The sequence below is a fragment of the Cornus florida genome, unplaced genomic scaffold (genome assembly GCF_030987335.1).
Source record: "Cornus florida cultivar Cherokee Brave unplaced genomic scaffold, ASM3098733v1 CherokeeBrave_3.0.0_Hap2_Chr07, whole genome shotgun sequence".
NCBI classification, from domain to species: Eukaryota; Viridiplantae; Streptophyta; class Magnoliopsida; order Cornales; family Cornaceae; genus Cornus; species Cornus florida.
In genome coordinates this window covers 2,751,980-2,770,252 of record NW_026775577.1, presented here as the reverse complement: position 1 = coordinate 2,770,252, position 18,273 = coordinate 2,751,980, and the positions used below count along the sequence as shown (strand labels likewise).

General features: G+C 33.5%; 1 pseudogene; it reads left to right on the top strand.

Moving 5' to 3' along the window:
* The first annotated feature begins 3,355 nt into the window (after positions 1-3,355).
* Positions 3,356-13,796, top strand: LOC132267557 (protein MICRORCHIDIA 6-like; annotated as a pseudogene).
* Positions 13,797-18,273: the final 4,477 nt, after the last annotated feature.

The window sequence follows — 18,273 nt, the reverse complement described above, 5'->3', positions numbered from 1 at the left end:
AGGAAAAGAGAGCTTTGAAAGGGAAGTTCAAGTGCCATTCTGTTTTCAGAACTTTCTAGAACTTCTTAGTCCATGAGTTAACCGCAAATTTTAGAAGGGGAGGAGGGTCAATTGTACTTAATCTTATTTTTGGATGAGTAAATTTCTTGTAATTGAAATCTCTAAATCATAATGAAATAATTATACTTTTAAACCATAGTTTAATTTCTGCCCATGATCTATAGGACGCGCACCTTGATAATAGATAAAAATTAAGGATTTAAAATATTATAAAGGGATGAGTTTTACATTTTTCTATCAAATGCTAAAATATAAAATTATTGTACATTTCTATACCTCTAAAAATTGTGTAAGTCTTTGTTGGGTTGAATACGATCCAGAAGAATTATCGGCAAGATCAAGGGGCTAATTATTTTTATTCAAAGTTTGTATCGACTTGATCTTTGATCTGATTATTTAGATGCGTTTGACGTGTTAATTTATAGATTTTGGGTTGTGGTTTTTTTTTATATAATTGTGCTAATTATTATTTGTATTTTTATCAATTATTTGGTTTGAATTTTAACTCGTTTTTATAATTTATTATCACCGTTATGATATGTGTAATCCATGGGTTTGTTATGAAAAACGAGACCTTCTGTGAGCTTGGTTGGACTAACTATTTTCAACCTGATTCGTTGGCCCGTTAGCAGATGGGCCCTCCAATCCAAGAAGGGAGTTGGGCACTAGTCCAATGTGTGTATGTACATTGGAAACAATGTATGTGAATAAATGAGGTGATAACTTAGGTCAATCTTGATTATTTTCCTATTTTTAAAATGAGAACTTGTTTGATTAATTTGGTTGCCTTCAGTTTTATCTTGTGCATATGAGATCCAACATTTTAGTACCTAGTGACTCTTATAATTGTAACACTATGCTGATATTTAGAAAACCCTGCGTTATTGACCGAAGATCATTGAAAATTCGTAACTTTTATTAATCTTAAACAATTAAATGTTCAACATGTTAATTGAAATTATTATGGTAAATCAGGAAATGATCCATTTAATTTCGTATAAGCATACATACATGGCATAATTAGTTACACTATGCATAACTAATTGAAATCTCTTAGTACGGAATATATATATACACATATATATACATATATTATGCTTGTTTACTTAGAAAGTAACAAATTTGTTTGGCGAGAAAATTAACGGAATCTAAATAAAAGATTGCTATCAATTAAAGGTTGCTATTCATTTGGTGCTGGTATTTATAAGTTATATATGTGTGCTTCAAGTTCATATCCCTCATCTTTCTTTTTCTCTTTAGAGTTTTTTACAAAAAAAAAATGTTTCTAGATATCTCTCTACTAAACATCTTTCTAGATTTATCTCTCACATGTAGAATGTTGTAAAGAAAAACAACATTCTACATTTCTCTGTCTAAACTTTTATTCTACGTTTCTCTCTTTAAATTTTGGCTTAATATAATTCAGACTAGATATTATATAATAAGATTATCACTGTCGTCCAAATTATATTCAATTCAATTCATCAAAACCATAACTAATATTTTGAAATCAACCAAATTACAACTACAAATTAATTTAATCGAATATATACCTCCAAATAGCAAATCAATTAAAGAAATTTAAAATTTATTTAATTGAGATTGTATTTAATCGAAAACATAGCTCTAGATAGCAAATCAACTGGGAACTAAGTGAACAGCAAACCAACAAGGACGGACAATCAAGACTTTCTAATGGTAGAGTTGGTAAGACTTTCTAATGCTAGAGTAATGCCAGAGTTGGTAGGTTCTAATGCAAGAATACAATATATTTGGGCTGGCAGAGGACGGTTGAGTGTACGCGCTTTCGGTGTACGTGTCTGTAAAAAAAAATTCTCTGATTTACCCAAAAATGCTAAACGTATTTTGTATTAGTAATTTTTATTTTTCTCAATTTAGTTCAGCGTATAATAGAATTTTAATTTAAACTAACAAATAAGTCTATAGTGTGCTACTGTGTATAACACTAATAAGATTTAGAATTAATTTCATTTAAAAAAAGGTTTGGCCAAATATCACATTCAAATAAGTTTCGAAAATTACTATCACCCATATTCCAAATATTTGTTCTGTTTTTTACTAACACTCCAACCGTCAAATACAAAGCTCTGACACCATGTAAATTAACTAAAATACCCTTTGACTTTGTCAAAAGGGTTCTTTAACTTACAAAATTAAATTAAAAGACTAAATTATCCTTACAATTTACAATTATATTCAATTATACAGTCCATCATTGTTACCCTTTTTGTCTCTCTTTCCATTATCATAAACAAAACAAGAAAAAACTAAAACTCATCTTTGTTTGCTTTTATGAAATAAATTCATTAGTGTCTTTTATGTAATTGGTGTTTCTCTTTCTATAGAACTAGTAGTGAACCCAACAACCTTCTCAAATTCTTCGTCCTCAACCAGGGTTCCAACAAATTCACGTATCGAAACCATTATACACATGTTTATATAAATTGACACATTCTTTTTTCATTTGTTTGTGAAGATATACAGATATATGATAATATGCAACCGCGAATCATATATATATATATATATATACACACACAGATTTAACCCATATACATCCGGATATATAGTTTACATACGATTATTTAATTAATTTCACATTCCCAATGGTTTCCAAAGTGATTTGGGTTTGGTTTTGGGTTTGCAATAATGATGAGGACATGAATTGGGTGCAATAATCTATAGGAGTATAGGTAGTATCAATGAAAAACAACAGTTTGGAAATAAGTAGAGGAGTGGAATTGGAGCACTAGGTGCTAGAAAATTAAGTGATTTGGATACTCCTCTCCTTCTTCATTTGAATCCACACACACACATATATATAACTGTGTGTATGTATATATAGATAAAGGAGAGGTTGTGGAGATCAGACAGCGAGGCACGATGTCGCGAAGAGAGAAGAAGATGAAGGCGTCACCGTCGAGGATCTGATACCAGAGGTCCAAGGTAGCAATGGCGTTGGAGAAGAAATGTCGTTCGATCACAACCTCTAGGTTTGGTAGTGGTCAGTAGTTGTTCGTGGTTGAGAGAGAGGGAAATTTTGGCTGCTAACTGTGGGGGTTGGGGATGACGGTGGTAGTAGCTGTAACGACCGATCCGGAACGTTACCCGGGTCCTTACCCGAACCCGAGGTCAACTAGATCACACCATTAACTTTCTCGAGTTTTTAACCATTATACAAAGTAGTTCAAGGTTCCAAAATGTCCCAAGCCAAGCCTACAAGGAGGTCCAAACAATACAGGTTAAAAAGGGACTGTCAGCCGACTGATGGCCCATGGTCGGCCGGTTGACAAGGCAGGATCGGTCGACCGACAAGCAAGATCGGTCGGCCGAAACGATGGTGAGGAAAAAGGCTCTCAGGATTTTCACTGTACAGGCGTTTCGGTCGACTGACGATGAGTTTCGGTCGGCCGAACCTGGGGTTTCGGTCGACTGATGGGGAGGATCAGCCGGCCGAAACATGGCATCTGAACCCTAATGCTTACTGGAATGGCATTCAAGCTGTGCTTAATGCATACAAAACCCACAATGAACCTGTCATGGACTCAAACTCCGAATTCACGGCAAATACTCATCATTATACAAGAGTAGATGTCACTAAATTTGCCAACAAGATAACGTTGTTCTTCCATTCAACACGGCAATTACATGATTTTCATTTCACATCAAAATGTAGTCAAATGTCTTAATTAAATTACATGACCATGAATTTACAAAAAAGTGGAAAATATACAAAAGGCATAAGATAAACTCCTAGTCATCCTCATGCTTGTGGAAGGTCCTCATCTACTACGTCTTTTTCGGTTCCTGAAAAATATTAAATAATGGGGTGAGCATAAAGTTCAGTAGGTAACGCCTAAGGCACACCCCTTGCAACCCCATGAATCCAAACAAAGAATAGAGTAATGGGAGATAGGGATCATACAATGCCGGGATAATATTGCATAACAATCAGTCTCAAGTATACACAGTATGATGCAATGGAATGCAATGCGCACCAATGTCACTCCCCATTTCCATTGTTCAAAACCATCACTTTCAAACGGTTAATATAACCCGCCCTTTGGTGACCCCGCAGCGACACGAAAGAAGAATTGGCTAGTGTCCCTGACCTTTGGTACCCCCGCGGCGTCATTTTGGGCCCAGCTAGCTCAACCATGCTAGAGCAATCTTGAGAGCATCGAATTTGAATATTTGGAGAAAATTTAGTTCAAAATTTTAACTAAATTTCCTTTGATTTGGTGGTCGAAGCATGTGTGTTTTTCTTCAATTTGTGGTCCAAAAATGGCACTTATGTGTGTTTGTTTTGTTTTCGGTTTTTTATTTTTTATTGTTTAATTATTTGCATAGATGTGTGCAAGTTTCTGTTACTACCATGGTTTTCATATAGTTTTGCATGTTAGAAATTGATCATGACGGAGCTGGATCTACTGGTTCTTGTCTTTAATGGTTCAATAATTAGATGGGATAAGTATGTTCCATTCTTATGCATGCATGTTATTTTGGTTGGTTGAGCCATTTTGGAAGTTCTTTTAGGCATTTTCACAATCAGCTTCTAGTTGAATAGTTTATGCTAGATTTCTTTCTTATATATTCATATTGTGTTGGTTGCTCGAGCCAATCTGGAAGTTCTTTTACGAATTTTAGCAGTCATCTGCTGGTTTAATAGACCATACTGTTAAACCCTTGTACTATGCTTTTGTCTACCCGTTGCAACTTTCAAAATAAGAAAGTCCTCTTAGTTGGATATGAATATCTATTTCACTGTCCAATTAAAGGTTATTGGTTGCTGGCATCTTTTTTAAGTTGAGTGGGAAAAACACAGGAGATCTAAAGAAATTGGAATGTATATATATGTGTGTGTGTGTGTTGTTACCTGTTTGATGGTTATGCATGTCTTTTGTCTTTTATATTGGTAATGGTATAATAGTAGTCTTCTCTAGTTATTTTGGTTTGAGATGGTTTGAAAAACTCTATTGAAACTGCCTATTTACATGCCCTTTTGAATGGTATAAAAAACTATGCACACTATCACTTATGGGAGCATTCGAAGCTGTTCAACTAATTTTTATTTTCATTGGGTCATTTTTTTACTGTCTATATTACATCCTCTGATCTTTTGCAGGGCCCAAGATGCATCTTTTGCTGGGCCGAAGATGAGCATTGCAGTCTTTGTATATTTATGTAATGATGGTTGAACTGTGGAGTCAGGTGGAAAGGATGGTAAAAGGGGGCCATATTTTGGTTTTGGAAAACATAAAATTGAAAGCAAGAAGGTTCATGAGATACTAAAAGCAGTCTGAGAGAAAAATATTTGAGGAGAACAGAAGCTCAAATGCTTTGAGCACAAGTCAAAGTGACTGTAGTGTTTTAGATCGAACGCGTACCCCAGCTGATAAATTGAGCCCTTTCTCTTTACCCTCTCGATGTCCGCCTCCAATTGTTCGCCAGTTCTGGAAAGCTGGGGATTATGAGATAGGACGGGGTTCTAAAGCTCCAATACAAAGTATGAAGCTGTCGATTTTCTTATCTGAATACATACCTCGTTCCCTTTTCTTTTTCTTTTTTTCAATATGTGAATAGTTTACTTGCATTCCGCATGGGTCAATATACGCAGCCTGAATTGGCAGGAGGTCTATGTATTTTTTTTTTTTTTAAGCATGTGCTGTCATGTACTAAAATTTTCTTTATGGGCTTCCAGTTGGATGGTCAAGACCGATCCAATGTGTTTGTTGGAGTTTTACCAAGAAGCTAATGTAATTGAGCTTCAAAAGTGACAGTGAGAGAAACATTTGATACACTACAAGGATTTGAACTGGAAATTGTGATAAAGTAACTAAAGTAAATGTATTTAGAATTATAATTGTCTGCCCTCATATCTAAACAATTGTTTTGAAGAGAAGTTTATTTCACAATTTGGTATCAGATGGGAAGAATCATTTAAGCGTTCATCCTATGTTCCTCCACTCAAATGCTACATCACATAAATGGGCATTTGGAGTTATATTTCTTGTATCTATTTCGTTTGGTTCACTATATTCTACTTTTTATAGAACGAAATGGTGTGACTTATATCTCAAGTTTAATCCAATCTTCTGTATCACTGTTTTTATTGCTTCTCAATCGCAGCTATAGCAGAGTTACTTGACAATGCAATTGATGAGGTGAATTCCTATTTACTTCTTGCCCTCTCTGTTTTTGTTGTTGAAATTTTAGATTTTGAACATGTCAGAAGCCATTAGCTAGGTCTATAAATCACATTAAAACATGACACTGTTGTATATTCTTTCTACAAGTATGAAAAAAAAAAAAATGTTATTTTATCTAGAACACGAGAAGTTATTTCCTTTCAGGTTAAGATCTTCTTCTGAACTTGCGCATTGGATAATTTCAGACACATGCATCTTTTTTTTTTTTTTGCATGTGTGTGGGTGTGGGGGTTCGCTTAGTCACCGCCTTATGTTTCTCTGTTGATGATATTGTTAGATGTTAGTGGTCTATGTTTGTGATTTGATTCTTGCTTTGTGTATTCTATAACTATCCATTTATGTTTGCCGTTGCAATAGATACCAAATGGGGCTACTTCTGTTGTTGTAGACAAGATTACCAATCCACGGGATGGGAGTCCAGCTTTGCTCATTCGAGGTAGTTATGTATTTAAATCATGTTTGACTGTTGAAACTTGAAATCAGTTGTTGAGGTTAAACTGGTTAAAATTTTCTATTATATTTGTTTATCATAAACTGATAAGGATACAAATAGATTTCTGTTTACCCGAAACCTTATGCTTTTAAACAAGATGATGGTGGTGGAATGGATCCGGAAACGCTGAGGCGTTGGCATGAGCTTTGGATTTTCAGACAAGAAATTGATATCCACCATCGGACAGTGTATGAATATTATTCTGACCTTTTCACCTTTTCCCTGCTTTCCTTTCTTCGCATGCTAAGCGGTTGGCTTCAGATGGAAATGGGTTCAAGACAAGCTCTATGAGACTTGGAGCAGATGTTATCGTCTTTACCTGTCACTCAAAGAAGAGGTTTGACCACAAGACACAAACTTCTTTATCTATATTTGAAATTGGTCATATTATCAACTTACTCACTCCCCTCCCCCTGGATTATCAACTTATGCACTTTATCTCTGTTTGCTATATGTGAATTTGGTCATATTATCAACTTACTCACTCCCCTCCCTCTGGATTATCAACTTATGCTCTTTATCTCTGTTTGCTGAGTTCCCCTAATTAATTTAGTTGTCAAAGGATATCTGGTGACACTAAATTATATTAATAGAAAATGAAATGCATATTAAATCTTCAAATTAGACCTCTAAGAATTTGTGAATATTGTGATAGTTAATTTATTATATTCCCATTTAACTTGGAATCATACATAACATACCTTGGGTTGGGTCCAAACTTTATGAGCCTTGAGGGCTTTATATGGAATTTCATTTTTGGTGTTCATATATATACATATATATATTTGAATTTTGGTTTCTCTAAGCATAGGTATATTCCAAAGTGTAATTGAAATGGAAGGACTCTACCACCTTGCTCCGGCATTCATCTTGAAACATAATGCATCCTCAACCAATTCAGTATGGGTGGATTTATCATATATTCTTGAAGTATTTGATTATGTATTTGACTGTTTCTGCTCTTATTTACATCAGTCTTGTGTTTGTGATTAGGACACTAAGTCGAAGTGTCGGGCTTCTCTCTTATACGTTTTTGAGAGAAACAGGCCATGACAGAATAGTTGTACCAATGGTGAGTCATCTTTGGTACCTTTCCTTTGGAATTCTTTTAGGGAAAATTACCACTAAGTCTTAATTTTTCCTTTAAAAGACCTATAAGTTTTATAAAGTTTAAAAAAAACCATTAAGTCCTATTTTCAATTCTTTTTCCATATAAGTTTTTAAGCTCTCAGTCTTCCATTCATACCTTCTTAGATTAGATTTAAATTTTAAAATTCCTCTGGAGATTTTAATGAAGGAATTGGAGGGCTTAAATTTTATTTCAAATTGCACTTATGGATGTGTCATTTCATAAACTATTATCTGTGAAGAAGTGGATACAGAAGCGTTTATGTGCTTGTTACGGCTGTCGACTTCCATCGTTGCATCTCCATCATCACTACCATCATCTCCACCACCTTGCCACCATCAGCATTGCTACTTCGACCGTAACTGCCTCACTGCTATTGGCACTGTATCAATGCCACCACCCTGAGTGCTATATCATTAGCATCACTATCTCCACCAACAATAATTACGGCCATGCCATCAGTAAAGCCACCACTTCCACCTTATCAATTCTTGTCACCACTATTGTAACCATCTTAGAGGATTAACATCATTGTTTCCATCCCCACCAAAACCTCACAAAATTATCTTATAGTTTTAACAGCTTTGCAATTACCACCACCACCACCTTAATCCCATGAATTTATCTGAACATGAAATTTTGAACAGAATGAATACTTGTATCATTCATTTCAGTTTCCTCTAGAAAATTTCAAATTCTTCATCCAGCCACACCTATAGAAGAAGGTTGTCATATGATTTTAATTGTACACCCTTTTGCACAACCACTATTCAGCAAATTTTCCACGAAAGCGGTGATCAAACTTAAGTTTCATTGCTCTTAAAATTGAAAGTAGCCCCATTAAACAATAATATGCAGCACAAAATGTATTGAGAAATCAATATTTTATCTGTAGTAGAAACAAACCAACCCCCCATGCCACCCAAGAAGAAAAAAAAATCCTGAAAAAGGTGAAGCAATTTCTTTGCCAACATTGCATCCTCCACATTTCTCTGAATTGAGAAGTAGGTAAATCTTCTCAAAATGTAAAAAAAACCATCTTCCACTACTGTACCAATTTTCTATAGAAAGACATCTCTTTGTATGAAACTTGACATAACTTTCTGTGATGTATTTCATTTTTTCCCAGAATATTGCAAAAAATTGGTTTGATTAATGAGGGTCATCACCTAGTCACATACCATTCTGAAGAGATACCCTTTTTATAGTGCACAGACTAATTTCTTTACCTTTGTATAAAATTATCAAAGCCCACCATAATTGCACTCCATACCCTTTTTATAGTGCACAGACTAATTTCTTTACCTTTGTATAAAATTATCAAAGCCCACCATAATTGCACTCCAGTCCACCACACTAATAGGTCCTCTGCACTGCATTGCGCTACCTATTATCACTCTCACATCCACACTTCATATGCATCTCTCTCTCTCTCTCTCTCTCTCTCTCTCTCTCTCTCTCTATCTCTCTCTCAGTACTCACTTCTCTAAGGATCCTATTAATCACACCCCCCATTGCCCACCTAGAGAAAAGAAAAAGAAAGTGTTAGTAGTCACAAGTAGACTCATTTGCTGGGTAAAAAGAAGCAGACTCATTTTCTCCCTAAAAAGAAAACTCAAATATGACAGACACGTGCACACGCTCACACACGCTTTCTACTCATTTCATATTCTTATGTAAAACAAAAGGCACTTATTAACTTCGTATGGGATGTCCAATGCTCCTTCATATAAAGTTGTTATTTGACAAGGTATTTTGGAATGATTGGTGATTTGTGTTACTTCTAGTATGTACATAGACTAATTTATTACTGTTAAATGGAGGACCGTTTATGTTATTAGCTATGATTTCTATGAGAAATATTCTAATTATGGTGTTGTAGGGTGATATGCAGGTTGTTGTGGTTCATGATTGCTTTGATTTTTCTCCCACATTTTCAAGATGATTGTGTTTTTTTTTTTGTTTTTTTTTTTTTTATTCTTATTAATTCAATGGACAGTTTGATGATATAGGACAGCAAGGAACAAAAATTGTTGTTTACAATCTTTGGTTAAATGACGATGGAGATATAGAACTGGACTTTAATGTTGATGCTGAGGTATCTCTTTCCGTCTTTTTGCTTTCATTTCCTTCTGAAATACTACATCTTTTAAGTCCTGCTTATTGGATTGTCTATTTCTAATCTTACTCTTGCAGGATATTCATATCAGGGCAGACCCAAAATTAATTCGGAAAGGTCGACCTCCAAGGCCAGTTTTTGACCAGCACATAGCTAATCTTTACCGCAATTCTCTCCGTGTAAGTTTATAGTATTCTACAAAGTTGATATGCCAAAAGATCTCTCCTTGCACAGGGTTAAGTTCTTTTTCATGGTCCACAGGTATATATATACATGCTGTATTTTCGGCTACCTGAAAGCTTCAAAATAATTTGGTGTGGGTGAGTTGTTGAGCATCATAATATTGCCAATGATCTCAATTATCATCAATTCATAGTATATAAGCCACAAGTTGGTGGGAGTGGGAGTATGGAGGTTCGTATAAGGTTGCATATTTATGGTCCATCCTAGTTGTCACTTATTGCATTTTTTAATAAATATCGAATGATATGTGTGGAAAAGTAACCCTAATCAATGATATTTGGCAGGAATTTGACATAGGTATATACGTGTAAATAGAAATTGGTGCCTTGGAATGGGAATTACTTAGTTTAACTTAGTTTTTCTCAAATTCCAATTCCAATTCCGAGGCACCAATTTCATGCTACCGAACATGGCAAGTGTTTTCTTGTTGGCTATGTAATAAGCTTCCCCTCTTCTTGTTGGCAGTGCTTAACTTGCATTTTTATTTTCATGGGCAGCCCTTTTGGCGTGTGGTCAATAGAGACGACAGTTGCGCAAGGGGAGTTGTCGGTGAGTATGACTAATTCTCACTTCACTGTCTCTTATTACATCGAGATTCTGTTTGATGTTGCAATATATCTGGATTGTGGTGAATAGTAAGTGAATGATGTAATAGTATTTTTTTAGGTGTTCTGGAAGCAAATTTTATTGAGTCTACTCACAATAAGCAAGATTTTTAGAAGACTTCCCTTTTTCAAAAGCTTGAAACTCGTTTAAGGGATATGACAGTGGAATACTGGTAAGCTACACGTTACACACTTAGTTCTTGTGGATATTGATGAGTACCGTAGGAGGTCAAATTGGATCGAAATTTCTTCAATTTCATGGAAAAAGTTGAACAAATGATGTTATTCAAACTTCTACAAAATGTAACAATTATTTATAAATTTAAGAAACATGTGTTGAGTTCCTTTCAGGCTTGGATATGATGTGTGGACATTGAAGATACTGCTAAATCTTACGCTCTTAGTTCCTGTAGTTATTGATGAGTACTGATCACACTCCTATTGATTATTGAGCACTTCCTCTTTTTCAATGTGTTTGTGTTGATCTTGGGCCTCTTCACTTAGGCTGGTTGTTCATTTGTAACAATGTGTTTTGCTTTTGGGCTATTTGGGCTCTGGCTTGGTTGTTCTCTTGTTAGCAATGGGCTAACTGCTGAACTTCATTGTAATTTCCTTCTTGATTTATAAATTAACTTTACCTTTCAAAAAAAAAAAAAGTCAAAATTGGATCGGAATTTCTTCAATTTCATGGAAAAAGTTGAACAAATGGTCTTATTCAAACTTCTACAAAATCTAACAATTATTTATAAATTTAAGAAACATGTGCTGAGTTCCTTTCAGACTTGGATATGATGTGTTGACATTGAAGATACAGCCCATAGGCATTTTATACATATCACTATCAAATACAACTGCTGAAACTATGATGCTAAAAAAAAGTTGTCACCATTCAAATCCTGAAGGAAGGGTGAGAAAGTCAAATGTTGACGAAATATTTTAACAGTTCAAAGATAAAGCCATTTGAATCATTAGCTACATACAGCATTTGGAATATCTATTTTCTTTAAATTACACTTTGAGAATTTATATTTTTAAGCTTAGAAAGCCGGGTGTTATTTTTGTAGAAATTTTGTGTCACTAATTTTTTTGTTGCAATTGTAGTGTTGATGCAGGCAGAATTTCAAATTCTGCAAGTGGAATTTGTGTTTTTCTGAAAATTTCCATCCATATTACTGATGCAGGCAGAATTTGGAATTCTGCCTGCATCAAGTGTTAATCCTTAAAAATACTTGTTTGAACTAAGAATTGAACTGGGTATAACTGAACTTCACTTTTTTTCTTTTTCTTTTTCAGTTCATGTATTTTATGATCTTTATATTATGTTTGCTAGCTCATAAGATTCATAAACTTTCTGTTATTCCTTTTTCATCTTGATGAGTATGACTTTTTCTGCGCTTTCTTCTTAGAGTTGCATATTATATGTGGTGCATTTCTCTGCTTAATCTTGGTAGGAAATTCCACTGTGGACTAATTGGTTATCAGCAAGTTAAGAAAGCTTCTCCAGTGTCGGTGTGTTCCCAGAAACCACTTCCTTCAAGAGCCCATATGAAGAGGAAGGAACAAGCTTCTGCAATGGAACTTGAACATGCAACAAGGCCCACAGGATCAGGGTCGTATGCAACTGATACCCTGCACATTGGAGTCGAACAGGTATGTTAAAATATGCCCATCAAAATTTTAATCAACCATGGAATGTCATCTAATGCTTGACTAAATAATATTTATGTATTGATCATATACAAAGGGAAATGTTTTGATCGGCTCACACTTCTAATCACTTTATTATATCCCAATGAATTATGCATTGTTTGCTGTGATTGCCACTATAAAATGCATGCTCAAACAGCTATATCAGTACTTGTGTCATATGCTTATTAGGGAGCTGATTATTTTAATCTTAAGAACATCTGTGTGCATCAATCGACTCTACCTTATCTCTTTAGCAGTCAGTATGCATGTTGAAAGCGGAGTCAATGTCACTAATTTTTGTCATGTTTTGTCTTGTAGATTGCCTGTAGTACTGAACTTCCGTTGCATGATGAAGAAACTAGTTACCTAATGCGAGAAAATGAGCGACTCTCGTCGATCTGTTCTTGGGGCCAATACGTTCCCGGAAGTCTACCTCAACTTACCTGCCAACGAGGGATTCAAACGACATTTGAACTTTCCTACCTAGGCCTAATTTGGACTTGTTTGACTTTGGGCTAGCCTTAGCCAAGGGTCCTAGTCCAATGCGTTTGCATGTGCTTGCCATAGTTTCTGTTTTAGCGGTTAATTCCTTGGTCCAAGTCCTTGCTTTGACAAAATGCACCTGCAACTTCAAATTAATACTCAAGTTGAGAGGGGTGGTACAAGTTCACCCAGAGATTAGTATGATGTATGATACGTAATTCACATCAAGTTCCCAGCTGAGATAAATTTTGTTTATTGCCTGTACGCTTCTAGAAATGCTTAGCTACATTTATATAAAATTCTTGGTCCCGCCTCACTCGATTGAACTCTTCCTCATTTAAGAATTTTGTGGACAAAACCATTTTTTAAGTATCCATTGTTTTGTGGATTCCTCATTCATATCTTTTTCAGGTTAATGGGACTGGAGAGAAGGGAGACAGAACTTAAGCTAAAGGTAAATCATTTCTGTTTTTAAAAACTTTGGGAAACAGGTCTTTTCAGATATTTGTCCTTAGGCACTCCCCTTCTCTAAGTTCTTGCTTCTATAAAATGCGTGGGTCTTTGTCAATCAAATTGTGAAAACATAAACATATTCAACTCTGAAAGTCTGACCTGCTTAGGGAGGAAAACTATGACTCGTAGCTTTTTAGTCAAAAATTAATCTTCAACTTTGGTGCAGGTGCAACAACTTAGAAGTGAACTAGGAGATACCCAGCTCGAGTATAAAAGGCTATATACTGGCTGAATTAGAATCGACGGACACAATCAAGACGGAGAAAAATGTAGGCGGATGATTTGTTTAAATTTTCTCGGCTGTTGTTCATAACCCGAGGTATAGTTCGCAGCCTCCTTAGTGTTTTTGGTTGAAGTAGATGGTAAAGCAGGTTGTAGCATGTCAAAGAATGTAGTTAGCTTTCTGACCTCTAAATGACAGGAACTGTAAATTACATTAATGTTTGGGACACAGTTCCACTTTTATAAAGGCTAATATTTCCGACTTTTCTCACTCTCAAGTCTTAACCTAACTCTAGGGTTTTAAGATTCTTAGGTATGGAAAACTTGAAATAAAACCATTTTTACATTCCATTATTTGGCTGACACTCGAACCACAAGCAGGTATTAAGACTTATACATGAACGACGAACAATTTAGCTTATAATAAAGATTGTAGTATTTCATTCATTGAGATTCTGATACATTTGGGAAAAGCATATGGATCACAATGTGAACCATTGCAGCATCTTACTCGGTTTCTGTTACCGATTTACAATCCGGTGATTGCGGTCCTCTTTGGGGAAAGTCTTCGGGTGTCAATGGTAGGATATTTGGATGCCAATATCCGTGTGTTTTCGGTGAAAATTGTTGTGCATGTTACGTTTGATTATTTGTTAGTTGATTACATTAAAATTTATTCTGTAATCTTATTTTTGTCTTACTAATGAACTACAATAAACACTGTTTTCTTTTAGATTTAATTTTTTTGAAATCTCTTTTAATTATTTTATTATACGTGAAAAGAAAAGAAGGAAGAAAGGTGCATGGCCAGAGGGGGGAAAACAAAGTAGAGTATCTCTTAGAAAGAAGGAAAAGGAGTCCAAAGAAGAGTAGGTTTCAATGGTTGAAAATTTGTTGTTTCAATTGTTAATGTAATTAAGCTATTTAGTTGGTAAAAGAATTTAAATGTAAAGATTTAAGTTGATATAGGAAAAAATCTGTAAATTTTGAGAATTGAAGGGGTTGAATGAAATAAATAAGAAGTATATATTTATGAAGAGACACTTGTCACATATGCTCCTAGAATGCCATGTGTCATTATGCATGGGGAGATGGTTGTCACGTGAGAGTCGTTGACCTTGACTAATCCACCACTACAAATATATACAGTACTACGTATGTTATAACGTGTAAAAGAAAAGAAAAAAAAAAAAGAAAAGAAAAGATCAGGAGGACGAGGAGGGCGGCATTCCAAGGCAAGTAGACCAGGGCCGGCTCCATCCTTAGGCAGCTTAGGCGATCGCGTATGGCTCCAGCCAATAGAAAAGTTCAAAAATTTTAAAAAAAATTTATATTAAGTTCTACTATAATTATTTTTTAATATTATTAAACTCTAATAAATATAAAAAAATTATATTAGATCTCAAATATTTATATCTTAAAATAATTTTGTTATTTATTCACCATTCGTTTCGATTTTATATTAGGTTTCAAATATTTATATTCTAAAATAATTTATTTTTTATCTTTTTTATCTCTCCTTATTCATTTCGATTTTATATTAGGTCTCAAATATTTATATTCTCATTTAACTTCTTCTTTTTTCTCTTTTCTCTCTCCTCCCTCTTTATGTTGAACTCTAATTGATACATAAATTTAATATTACCCTCCAAAGATTTACTTCCTTATATGACTTTTTTTCTCTCTTTTTTCTATTCTCATTCACTTTTTACAATAAAACCAATATAGAAATTTAATTTTAGGCCCTAAAAATTTGTATCATTAAATTTTTTTTTTCCCTCTTTCTTTCTCTCTCATTCATATTTTTTACAGCAGCACTAAAAACATTTTGGGTAAGATACACCAACAGTAAAATATTAAATATCTATTTAATGTTGTTTGGAAAAATGACGAAATTTTTTCATTATTTATTTTATTTTTTATTATGTTTTATGTTTTTCTTTTGGATAAGTCTCCTCCTCTCACTCTTATTACAAGTTTACAGTTATTATAAACACATTTTTATTTTATTGAAAATTTGTAGAAGTATTGGATTTGGGTTTTTTAAATCAGGTTAAATGGTTCTTTTTCTTTAATTATTTTTTAATTTTATTAACTTTTGTTATTATAAATTTGGGTGTATATATATTTGTATATTTTGTTTTTGAATTATGACTAATTTTATTTATATTATTAAAAAGGCTACTTTTTTTTTTCGCCTAACGCAAATTAAATTGTTAAAAAGGCCACTTTTTATTTTTTTGCCTAAGGCTCAAATTAGATTGAGCCGCCCTGAGGTTGACTGTACCTTATATCTAATTTTTATTATATTTTATGTGGTAGGTATAGAATCAAGCATGAGACTAGGTATATCATGCATATATATGTGTGTGTGTGTGAACATAAATATGCAAGTTGATATTCCCCTTTATGTTGTCATATATGATTGTAACTTGTCTATTAAAACTTCTAGTTAATAATAGTAATACATACTTGATATGATTCTTGTTGATCGGAATTGCAAATCTAAAACTGTTCAAAAAAATTACATTATATTTACATACACATACCGATCTATACACGCGCATGCACAACATGAGATCACTCAAGCACATTCTTTAGTATAATAAGATTGAAAGAATGTCGAACGGTAGATATATATGTATATATGTGTTTGGTAGAATGTAGATGAAATTTGGAAAACTGCATCTGTAACCCATGTCCAAGCAATGGTTTTCCGGTGTGAAATTCGGCTAATTTATGGGATGAGGGCTTCAATTTGGGGACGTGACAGCTAAAATTATCAAAATTCTTATGGAATAGTTTCGTCACATGCAAGTTATGGAATTGAGTTATCCAAGTATTTTATTTGGCATGAAAGTGGTGGATCAAAATCATTAGACTTTGAATTAGTTCCATGTGCCGAAAATATGAAATGAACGTCGACTTAGAGCTAAAATTTTCATATTTTGATTTGGTATCTTTCCTTGGAATTTTGTGATATACTAAAGTTCATTGATTAGGACTTTATTGGACTTAAAAAAGTTGAGTCCAGCTTTCAAATTTCAAGTTTTAACAGCCTCCTTAAAAAGCACCATCTGATTCTTTGATTGATCATGTTATTTTCACACACTTTTTTTTTTTTTTTTTTTTTTTCAGTATTCAAAGAACCATCAACCAGTTAAGCCCATTCAAGTTTTTGTTTTTTTTTTAGTCTCCGTTTGTTTGAGCGAAATATATTTTCTATGTAACATTTTTTCATGTTCACAGAAAATATTTTTGGTGTCCGTCTTCCAAACAATTTTTTAACTAAAATTATAATTCTTATTTGAGTCATTGATTATTTAATTTTTCTCTTACTATCGATTTGGTTCAATTATTTTTATAACAATAATAATTATTTGACAAGAAATATAAAAAAATAATCAATTGATTTTTGAAAAAATATAAAGAAATCGAAACAAACCTCTCTATCATCGAATGCAATGAGTGAAAAAAAATTTTCTCTCCACTTTACGAATTATTTTTTAAGGTTTTAGAAAGTAATACTACAAGTTAATCACTAAGCCAATAATGATTACAAATAATAATAATAATAATAATAATAAAGACAAATTGAAGAAACCAAAAATAGAAAAGTGTATAATTGTTGTTAAAGAAGAGATTTGCCTCGTGCTTTATTGGCTCTTCTCTTAACAATTTTTTGTATTTGGTCACTATAACACATGTAAAAGAGTCATTTTCTTTTTTTCTCTAAATTTTTTTTTTGGCCCGTATATAACTCTTCTATGTACTTGATTGACGTTTTTTTATGCCATATGCTTTGTTGAGGAGATTAGAGTGAAATTGGTAAGTCCAGAAAATGACTTTTGGAGAACTAATTGATAAGTTGTTTTACTTAAGTTTTGGGAAATTATTTTTCTCTTTGAATTTGAAAATACCAAACACTAAAAAATACAAAAAATATTTTTCAAATGTTATATATATATCTATATTTGTGTGGGGTCCACAATGGATTAATTCATCCATGATGACACCCTTGGCATGGAGAGAAAGATTACAAATGTCTTACAGATACAATGAAGCTTCATTTGGAGCCTATAAATAGCCTATCAATATCAAACACTAGAAAATACAAAAAAATATTTTATGGACCCTTACTGTTAAAAAATTTGCACTTTATCATTTTCCTTCTATTTTTTGGAAATCCAAAAAGCCTATAATTAAGGAACTAGACCTACATCACGTTTTCAACATTCTGGGCACAAGTAGACATTTTACTTTCAAAACGTGCTTTGTTTTTTTAGCAATTTAGTAAAAGATATTACCAAAATTTATGAAACGTGTTTTGTTTTGTAGCAATTTAGTAAAGATAATATCAAAATTTGACATGGGATCGGTGTGTAAATATCAGTACACCCTATTACAATAACATGATAAAAAAAATAAAAAAATAGCCATAATATCTTTACACCCTATTGCTTCATTTTATCACTGAATATTTTAAG